The sequence below is a fragment of the Elephantulus edwardii genome, unplaced genomic scaffold, assembly GCF_000299155.1.
Source record: "Elephantulus edwardii isolate Elephantulus edwardi_28Jun2011 unplaced genomic scaffold, EleEdw1.0 scaffold00359, whole genome shotgun sequence".
NCBI lineage: Eukaryota > Metazoa > Chordata > Mammalia > Macroscelidea > Macroscelididae > Elephantulus > Elephantulus edwardii.
The window spans coordinates 480,878-492,097 of NW_006400109.1; positions in this window are offsets into that span (position 1 = coordinate 480,878).

Here is an 11,220-nt window from a genome sequence, read left to right on the forward strand (position 1 = left end):
AAAATATCCTTACGCATACAAGGAAGTCCAGTGAATACCACTATCATTCAGTATATGCACCAATAACTAGAGTTAAAGAGGAGGAAATAGATTTCTACCATGCAATCAAGATGCAATAATAATAATAATGTGTGATTGGAATGCAAAACTTGGGAACAGAGAAGGATCAGCAGTTGGAAAACATGGACTTGGTGACAGAAATGAAGCTGGAGATAGAATTTTGCAGAATCAACGACTTGTTTATTGCAAATATGTTTTATAAGAAACAAATACAGGCCACACACATAGATTTCACCTGATGGTATGCATAGGAATCAGATCGATTACATCTGTGAAAAGAACCTGAAGTCAGGCAGTTCAAATCCACCAGCTGCTTCTGCAAGAGACCGATGGGCACTCTCCTGTGCAGTTGAAAGTCTCTGAAAACCCTCTTGGAAGGTCAGCTATGAGTCTGTTCTGACTCCATAGCATGTTTCAACAACAATCCAGAAGTTGAAAGAATGATAGCTTTCAAGCAAACCTCCCTAAATACCATCTTTAGACCCGACCTCCAACAAAAGGTCAACTTGCAGTATTTTGGTGCTGCTGCTGACATCAGAATCACCTGAGGGCTTGTTAAAACACAGACTTCGAGGCTCTACCCATGAGTTTCATGTTCAGTCAATAAGGTTCAGACCCTTGAATTTACATTTTTTAACAACTTACTGGATAGTGCTTGTTCAGGGTGCCAAATGTGGAGAATGACTGGCCTGGTAGATCCTGAAAACAGGCAATTAAAGCAATTTTCTTCTTCCTCTGTCCAGGCAGCTTTAGCCCATTAAATTCCTTCAAGTGTCTCATCTGATCTGGGACTCGATTCAGGGTTCTGGCAACAAGAATGGAGCTGGCAGGATAGTTTGGAGTGTGGGCTGCGGTGACTGAGATCCTAGGAACCCACGCTCTTTTCCAGACCCAGTTGTATATCTTTCCTGGATTGCACAATTCAGTCCCTACAGCAGTGCTACCACTTCATAGATGGCAAAGCTGAGGTTCAGGAAGGCGATACACTTTTATAGCTACTTGTCCACATAAAGGCACATAGCTCTTAAACGGTGGAGTTAAAAGTCAGAGTTGACTGAAATTGAAGACAGCTGGAGGGAATCTAAATTATTCAAGGGGATTCTTGAATCTAAAGTAGAGCTGCTTTGAATCTCTCCTCTCTAGACTTTATTTGATCTTGGTTTGCATGCAAAGTTCATATACATTGTGTATCATTCATGTGCATCGCCTCACACACATTCCTACACTCACATTATATTTCAAATAATCACTTGTATACATTTAATACAGTTAATCACCATTGATCTATGGCTACTATTGTTAGCTCCCCATTGGATCTTTCCTAATTCCTTCACACTCTGCACAGCAAACTCTGTTATTTTAATAATTTCCTCCCCTCCACATCCTCAGTCCCCCCGCCCACCTCCGCTTTCCTTTCCAAACTTTTTATACATATATAATATATATATATATTATGTAAATTATCCTATTTTTACAATAATGGTCCTATGCAATGTAATGCTTTTCAGAATTTAACGTGGCTGGGGTATGGGTGTAGGTGTCTCAGAGACAATAAGGTTGGCACAGGATAGAGCAGGGTTCAGGGCCATTGTACATAGGGTCACTATGAGTTGCAAGCAAATTGATGGCACTTAACAGGGGAAAGATGATTCTTGCAAAGGTGAGGGTAAGAACCTCAATGAGACGGCTTGATGCGGTGTCTGTAGCAATGAACTCAAATGTGTTGGGGATAACGGATGGCACAGGATAGGACAGAGGTCAGGTCAGTTGTTCATGAGGTCACTATGAGTTGTACTTGACTCGATGGCACTTAAATAGATCCCCATGTATCAGTTTACATTGCAGACCTTTTTCTACAGTTCTGGGGTGGACCTGGGAGTCTGAATTTCTCACCAACCTCTAGGAGATGCTTCTGTTGCTGCTCTGGGACCACATGGAGGAGTAAGGGTGTCAGCCGCCCCCCCCCCCAGCTTGATGCAGATTCTGGTCAGGAAGTGGAAGTCCTGAATGGCCCCTGAATCAAGTCACACACATAGTACAATTTGCCTTTCATTTTCCCAGTGAAGAATATGAGGAGGGAACAAAAGGGGAATCTGTATGGAAAGAATGAATTCAAGGAGGGGTGCCAGCGCTTTTCTCGAAAGAAAAGACCACGGTCTTGGGGAAGCGATGGTGACTCTCAGAGTGAATGAGGCCACTGCTCACAGCCTCCAGGAGACACAGTGGCTACCAGCTCTGCTCCCCTGCTCCCCATCTGTGTGAACAACTGGTCTAGAATGATCTACTCCACCCTCTGCGTTACCAACCAGCAAAGGGAATGAGGAATGTTAGTCAAACATTGATGAAAGCTGATGGAAGGGCTAGAGTATTAAAGCCCTTTCTGCCCATCTTTTATAACACACCTTACTTACTGTTTTTTTATTTGCTTACTGGAAAATTCCCATGTTTCGAAAAATTCATGTTATCGATCCGTGCTTTCAAGTTGAGTAGGATTCGTAGTGACCCCACCACCAACAGCTCTGAACCCTGACGCATCCTGTGACATCTTCTCATCCGACACACTTGAGCCCATTGCTGCAGTCACTGGGTCAATACATCTCGTTGAGGGTGTTCCTTTCTCCCATTGACTCTTCACCTTTCTGAGCACAATGACCCTTTCCAAGGATAGGCCTCTCCCAATAACGCGCCCAAAGCACATAAGACAAAGTTTCACCACCTTTGTCTCTGAGGAGCACTTTGGTTATAGTTTCTCCAAGACAGATTTGGTTGTTTTTTTTTTTGTTTTTTGTTTTTTTTTTTGGCAACTCATGAGACAAATACCTTCAGTATGATCAAAGATTTATTCATTGCAAATGTTTTATAAGAATCATAGACACAAGCTATACACATGGATTTTACCTGATGGTATGCGTAGGAATCAGATCGATTACATCTGTGGAAAGAATCGCTGGAGAAGCTCAATATCAGCTGTGAAGATGAGGCCAGGTGCTGATTGTGAAACAGATCACCCACTACTCATATGCAAATTCAAGCTGAAACTGAAGCAAATGAAATCCACAGGAACCAATAGTTGACCTTGAGTCTAGCCCACTCTAATATCAAAACTTTCTCAGAAACAGGTTTGAGGCTTTGAACGCTAATAAATGAAGAAGACGAGATGAGCTGTAGGAGGGTATCAAGAATATCATCCAGGTAGAGTGCAATAGGTCATTACAAGGACAGCGGAGGAAGAAAAGATCAAGATGGATGTCAGTTGAAACAAATACCTATAGTCCTGTAATCACCACACTTCTCATCTGCGCTCCCATCCCACTTCCCACATGCTGTGTATCTCTGTCTCCCCTATATTTCTACAGCCACTATTTTTATAATGTTACATAAATGGAGCCATACAGTAGCCTACCTTTTTAATCTGACCTCGTTTATTTAACATAACGAACACAATTATGCTTTTGTTTTGTCCTATGTCTATCGACAATCAGTTTGTTTTAATACTTGAGTGTTCCACCACAGGACACCACCACTGCTTGCTTTTGGGATCCTTGGCTGAGACTGAGAAGTTCTTAGTTATGAAAGACACACACAAAAAGAGAAACATTTGTGTGCAGAGATGGAATGGGATTTCTGGGTTGTATTTAACGCTATGAAAAAGTATCAAACTGTTTTCCAGAGTGGCTGCACCAGTTTGCAGCTTCCCCTCTCCTCCCAGTGAGTTTTCTGAGTTGTCTGAGCCCCTCATTAGACTCACCCCAGTTCACCCCGTGTCCAGACAAGCAAGGTTCAGGCACCTTTCCCTTCCCGGAACTCACTTTCACTACAGGTAGGTAGCCGCCACAAGGCCAAGCTTCCTGGGAGAAGGCTAAGGTCAGAGGCTTAGGGAAAGCTGGAATCTCTCCCACCGCCCTTCCTGGCTTCTAGAACCATCTGGTGAAGCCTGCACGCTTCTCTTTTTTAGGGAAACTTTAAGCCCACCTCTCTCCCCAGCAATCCTCCAAACACCACCCTCCTGGGTCGGGCTTTGTTGCCAGATAATGTGACTTTGAAAAGACGCCTCTCCCCTCCCTAAAAAATGAGGATAAGAAAGGCTCTCAGATCAATCCTTTACAGATATACTGAGTCACAAATCTCCAGCAAATCCTTTATTCTTCCCTCCGAGCAGCTGCTGCAGCACCCCCCCCGCCCCCGCCCTAGCTCTGCCCCCAGTGGAAACCTGAAAGCTATTCATATCACTTAATCCAGTTGAAAATCCTCTCTGCTCTCTTTTACTGAGGTGCGGCCGGCAGGCCGAGGTAAACCTGGGCTTAACTCACATGCTGGAAAGGAGCTGAAACATGTCCCGTGATGTGACATCCTGCCCAGGTTGCTGACTCTGCCTAATCTAGAAGCTTCCACTTGTAATCCTTGTTTCAGGACTGTTAAAAGAAAGTCTTCCAGGAAATGTAGCATCTGTGTGTTTTGTTGTTTTGGTTTTTTTCCCCACTGTGTGTTCATTTCAGAAAAGATCATAAGAAGGGAAGAGGGAAGTAGTGGTTTGGAGGAGACCTGTAAGCTGCTTTGACCTATGCACAGGCCGTTCAATTTAAGCATTTACCAAATCTTCTACACTTAGCTCTAGATGTGATGAAAGAAAACTTCAAGACCATATCTCTTAGGGCTTACCACTGCCGTCAAGAAATGTTGAGTTTTTTTTCAACTTTAAGAATTTTTTTATTTATTATTTTAATACACACATATATTTTTATAGCGTATTCTTTCCATTAATTTTTTACCCATTCATTCATTGTTGCACATTTTCTTCCCTGCCCACCCCTCTCCCAGTTAATTTTTCCCTTTGAAAAAAATTTCTTTCATTGTTGTACAATCCCCCCAAGTCCAGTCCACTTTAATATGCATTTCTTTTTTCTGTAATCTTGTCATGAAAATAATACCTAATCCTATATTCCTTTTAAACAGTTCTCACCCTCATCTGTTTCAATGCAGTATACATTATGTATCCCCTCTTTTCTTAGGTTCCCCCAACCCCGATGTAAACGGAAATGTTGAGATTTTAGAGCCAAATTCTTTCATTTTGAGAAAGCCAGACATAAGATGTAATGAAGCTATTTCTAGAATGAGAGTATGCACTTTTATTTCAAAACTCCATGATACACAGCTCTAGAAGCTCTCGAACCTTCTGAAGACTTCCTAGGCTCAGAGAAGTCTCCCCACAAAATCTCTAATGTTGGAATAGTTGCAGAGGAGTAATTTACAGAGGAAACAGCATAGCACTGGGGCTTCTCAGTTCAAAGGAATAATAACTTTTTGCTTGTTTCAGGAGCTCTGGTAGCCTAATGGCAAGAAGCTGTGCTGCAATCCTAAAGGTACGTGGTTCAAATCCACCAGCTGCTCCACGGGAGACGGATGGGCTATCTCCTCCCATGTGATAAACTGCCTCTGAAAAACCTGTCCAAGGATCAGCTATGGTCAATTCTGACTCAACGGTACACAACAATAGGAGTTAGCAAATAAATTACCCCTGGACCCTGGAGGTTAATTCAAGGAGCCCTGGTGAGACAGTACAGTATAGGTAGCATCTCCAACCAAAAGGTCGGCCTTGCTGCTCCAGGGAAGAAAGAAGGGCAGTCTTCTCTTATAAACATTGGAACACTGGAAACCTGAGGGGGGAAGAGTCCAGTATCAGTCAAAATAGAGTTGACAGGGTAGGTTTGGTTTTGGGTTTTTGCTGGGTGGTGGTCTTGAGGGTAAGGAGTTTCATTGCCAACAAAGAGGCATGTGGCTTGAATTCACCAGCTGCTCTGAAGAAGAAATATTAGGCAATCTCCTTCCATGCAATTTACAGTCTCTGAAAACCCACTGGAAGCTAAGCGATGAATTGGCTGCAGCTTGATGGTACATAACAAAAACAACAGTTTAAAGTGGCATAGCCTCTAGGGAATTGTGCTGCTAACTTTAGGTGATGCTACTCTGGTGGTTCAAATCCACCAGCTGCTCCAAGAGAGAAAGACAGACAATCTTCTGTGGAATTTACAGGCTACGAAAACCCAACACAAGATCAGCCTGAAGTTGTTCAGATTTGACAGCAATGAGCTTACCTCCCCCATGGGAAAATATTGTTATAAGAATCTCCTTGGGAGAGACTGGAGAACATTATTATAAGTGAACTAACTCTGTCCCAAAAGGACAAATACTGTTTAAGGTCATTATTGTAGAGCGTGTATGAGGATCTAAGGGGGCGGGGGAGCAGAGGGATGAAGATGGTCAAGGGTGGGGTAAGGTGGGGGGTTAATCATAGGGTCACATGATTTGATGGGTGGAGGGAGGGGTGAGTAAAGGAAATGGAAAAGATCTAATATGAAAAATAATGTATATATGAACTTTGTAAACCAGTATAAAATAAAAATGTTATAAAAAATAAAGCAAATAATCCTCTTGGGTTCTAAATCTCTACTCTCTGGCTGGCAGATTTATTAAGCTTCTACTGAATGCAAGACGGTCCAGGAGGCATACAAGAGAAATACAAACTTAAGGGCTATTCTGAAGGGCTTTGTAATCTTAGGTACCTGACAAAATATTATGACAGAAGGAGGCAAGTTAAATGCTCCAGTGCAGAATTAACATGATTAGTTGCACATTGAACTGCCTGGGGAACTTCCAAAAATGCTAGTTCCTGGGTACTGACTCTGGAGATCCTGATATAATTGGTCGAGATTATAACCTGGGCCCTAAAAGTGTGTAAACCCTGCAAGGGGCAGCTAAGGTCATAACCACTGGCATGGCTGATGCCCTGCAGGCTAAGATGGAGAATGAATACCATTTACTGAATCTTTTATTTCACAAAAGGCCCGTCAGAAGTATCTCATAGAGCACTGTTGCAGGGAAATTAGGTGAAAGGGAGCCTTCGTACTTAGCATGACTCTGGTTTTAATAAAAGAGAAATTGAGTTGATGTCACATTGACACTTACAAAGAGAACAGGGTTGCACCACAGGAATCAGTAGTGAGAGTCCTTATAAGAAAATGTTTCTTGTAGAATTTGTTCATGTATATTTTCTCATACAGCATAAAGATTAAAAGTAGTTGCTGCTCTGCTGTTGATTAGCTCTGTACACTAGGGCACATTTCCTCACAGGGTGACTGGAAAATCAACTGTGCATGTAAAATGCTTAACTCAAGACTGGTAGCTGGTAAGGTCTCCAGGTATATTAACGTCATTGTTGTTGATGATTGCCTTCAAGTTGAGCATGACTCATAGCGACCCTATGCCTGAAGCATAACAATTCCATTCCTGGGAATATACCCCAAAGAAACCATAACCACCACCCAAGAAGATATAAGCACACCCATGCTTATCACGGCTTTGTTCACAATAACAAAAAGTAGGAAACAACCTAAGTGCCCATCAACAAAGGAATGGATAGAGAAACTGTGTTCTATTCACACAATGGAATACTACGCTGCATTGAAAAACAAGGAACTCATGAAATATTATTCAAAATGGATGACCCTGGAGGAAATTATGCTGAGTGAAATATCTCAGTCACAAAAGGACAAATACTGCATAGTGCCACTGTTGTAAAACAGGACTGACATAGAGGTTGGGGAGGGGGACTGAGAAAGATGGGATAAATTATTTATACTGCATTGAAACAGATGAGAGAGAGAATTGTTTAAAAGGTGTAGATATGATTAGGTATTATCGTCATGATAGGAGTCCAGAACGAAGGCTGCATAGTGGAGTGGACTTGGGGGGAAGGGATTGTATAACAATGAAATAATTTTTCTTTTACTTTTCAAAGAGAAGAGCCAACTGCCCGGGTGGAGGCATGGGCAGGGAGAAAAGTGCAACAATGAATGAATGGAAATCCAAAATCTCTGTAAATTTTCATTAAAATTAGTAATAAAAAATTAAAAAAAGGCCTGAAGCCCATCTACAACTATAGACATTTATCAAAGTTCATAGAGTTTCTGGAGGCATGTTATTTAGGAAGTGGATGCCACTCCTGCTTCCAATTATCATCACCTTAATTGTTGCTCCTGTTGGTATGGGATGCGGACCCACGGTTAATGCCAAAGGATTTAAGGGAGGTGAGAAATGAACAAGTTTCTGCTGAATGAATAAGAGCAGGGAGTAACATATTTATAGTTAATATATTTACTCCATAGTTCATAGAAATGCTTCCACCTTTCACTACATATTTAGTGTATTATAAATGCATTGTCTTTGTTATTTATACCAGTTGATATTCCTTCTCTAGCTGTGTTACATTATATTTTTGTGGACTACATAATTTTTATTATTTATAAATATAGTGATTGGAGTGAATTCATTTGACTAGTTTATAGTTAAAACTATAAAAATAAGATATAAGAGAATACTGCCTTTATCCCAGTATAATCCAGATTATAATTCCTAGATTATGGATGAAAATGTATCATTGACCAAGGAATAAAAACTCACTAAAAGTAGTACTTTTTCCCCTTATTATTTGAACAAAAAAGACTAGGGACTAAGAAATATAAAAGTACCCCAGATAATAAAGCCAACGATGCTCTTTAAAAAGACACCATGTTTGATACACTGCAGTTTTGAGAATTTCCACTGATCTCTAGAGAATTCTGCATAGGTATGGCATTTTCAGAGGAAAGGAGGTAGAATTTAACCAAGGAATGGGACACTTAGTTTCTATAATAGCTGCTTAATTAAAAATCCGGAGTTGAAACTTTTTTAGTTGAAACTGAGGTGGTGAGGATTGTAGCCCTGCCTCTGGGATGGAGCTTGACTCTGCACGAGAGAGTAGAGAAGGGGTTGAGGTCAAGGCCATTAGCAAAGGCAGCAACAGAGCTACGAGCTTGAGTGCAAGGAGTTGGGAAATTGGAGCAAGACAAGAGAGCAGAGGGCCCATGTGTGTGCCTGAGGGACTGTTGGAAGGTCATACGAGCAGTAGAGTTGAATGAGCTGCTGGTGGACATGCCAAATTAGGTTCAAATTAAAGATAGTGGTAGGGAGCCCAGTGTTATTTCAGGTTCTGCTTAGGATTTTTGATCCCTGAATTTCTTCATTGCATGGTCAGCGAGAAAAATTTACTTCTATAGCAGGAAGGGTCTAACATGCCTCTGAAGAGTGGAGTTACTGTGTTCCTGTTTTTTGTTTGTTTGTTTTTGTTTTTTTATATAAGGAGTCCTGGTGGGCTGGTGCTTAACATATTGGACTGCTAACGAAAAGGCTATTCTTCCTTTCTACGAAGATGATGCCGAAAGCCCCTGCCCCTCCCAAAACTGAAGCCAAAGCAAAGGCATTAAAGGCCAAGAAGGTGTCCTGAAGGGCATCCACAGCCAAAAAAAAAAAAAGAAGAAGAAGATCTGCACGTCACCCACCTTCCAGCTGCCTAAGACGCTGAGACTCCAAAGGCAGCCCAAATACCCCTGGAAAAGTGCCCCCAGGAGAAACAAGCTTGACCACTATGCCATCATCAAGTTTCCCTTGACCACTGAGTCAGCCATGAAGAAGACAGAAGATAATAAATAACACACTTGTGTTCCTTGTGGATGTCAAGGCCAACAAGCACCAAATTAAACAAGCTGTGAAGAAGCTCTATGACGTTGATGTGGCCAAGGTCAACACTTTGATTAGGCCTGATGGAGAGAAGGCCTATGCTCAACTTGCTCCTTATTATGATGCTTTGGATGTTGCCAACAAAAGTGGGATCATCTGAACTGAGTCCAGTGGGCTAATTCTAAATATAAATTTTTCTCAACAAAAAAAAAAGAAAAGAAAAAGCTATTCCTTGGAAAGGGATATGATGTTTAGAAAGAAGGCAGTGAAGGAGAGGAAGACTCCTAACGAGATGGATTGATGAAGTAACTTTAACAATGGGCTCTAGTGTGTCAGAGATGCTAAGGAAGCCAGGATTCAGGTCAGCTGTTTATAGGGTTGCTATGAGTCGTACTCAACTCGACAACACCTAAAAGCAACAACAATTGAAAGGTCAGCAGTTCGAATCCGTCAGCTCTTCTCGTAAAGCTTTATAGTCTCGGAAACCCAGTGCAGGGTGGCTCTGAGTCAGAATGGGCTCAGCCCTAGTGCGTTTGCATTGAGCTCCTTTTATGGACTCAGACCCAGGCACAGGGTGATAATTGCCATCTCCTTACACCTCTTTTCAACGTGCTTCAGGACTGCCGACTCAGCTGGTGCAGCACACAGGTAGATACAGATACTTATAAGAACCACTGTGAGAAATTGTGAAACAGATTGTACTCCTTCATTTATTAATATTCCAATGCAGCAAGTCTGGGGAGAGACTCAAGAGTATAATTGCTGTGGACATCTCCCAGTAAAGGTGTTGAACTTAGTAGATTTAAGGAAGGTTTTGACAGCCTGCCCCCAAAGGGCACTTCTCAGTGGAAGCTTACTGAAAGGATTGAAATGCTGGGGTTTTGTGTGTGTGTGTGTTTTAGAAAAAAAATTTTATTAATTTTACTGAAAGTTTACAGAAACTTAGAGTTTCCAGTCATTCCTTGTTGCACTTTTCTCCCTGCCCACCCCCTTCCCCCTAATTCACTCCTCTCCTTGAAAAGTAAAAGAAAAACCTCTTTCATTGTTATACAATTCTTCCCCACAGGTCTACTCCACTATGCAGCCTTCATTCTGGACTCCTGTCATGACAGTAATACCCAATCATAGATCCTTTTTAAACAGTTTTCTCCCTCATCTGTTTCAATGCAGTATTCATCATCTGAGTGAAGTTTTGTGGAAAATAGAAGCTGTGAATCAAAGCCCTTTCAAGGAAAGCTGCTGTTCCTTACTATGCCACATATAATCATGTGAGGTACTGTTGTTGTTATGTGCCGGCGAGTCGCTTGCGACTCATAGCGACCCTATGTACAATAGCCCTAAACTCCGCTCTGTCCCGTGCCAATCACACCATCTCTGATACACCCAGCCCAATTGCCCAATCCACCTCACAGAGGACCTTCCCCTCCTGCTCTATCCTCCACCCTACCAAGCATGCTGTCCCTCTCCAAGGAATGGTCCCTCCTTACAACATGTCCAAAGTATGTTAGACAAAGCCTCAGAATCCTTGCCTCCAAGGAACTGCCCAGTTTAACCCTTTCTAGGATGAATCTGTTTGTTTTCCTAGCAGTCCATGGTACCCTCAATACT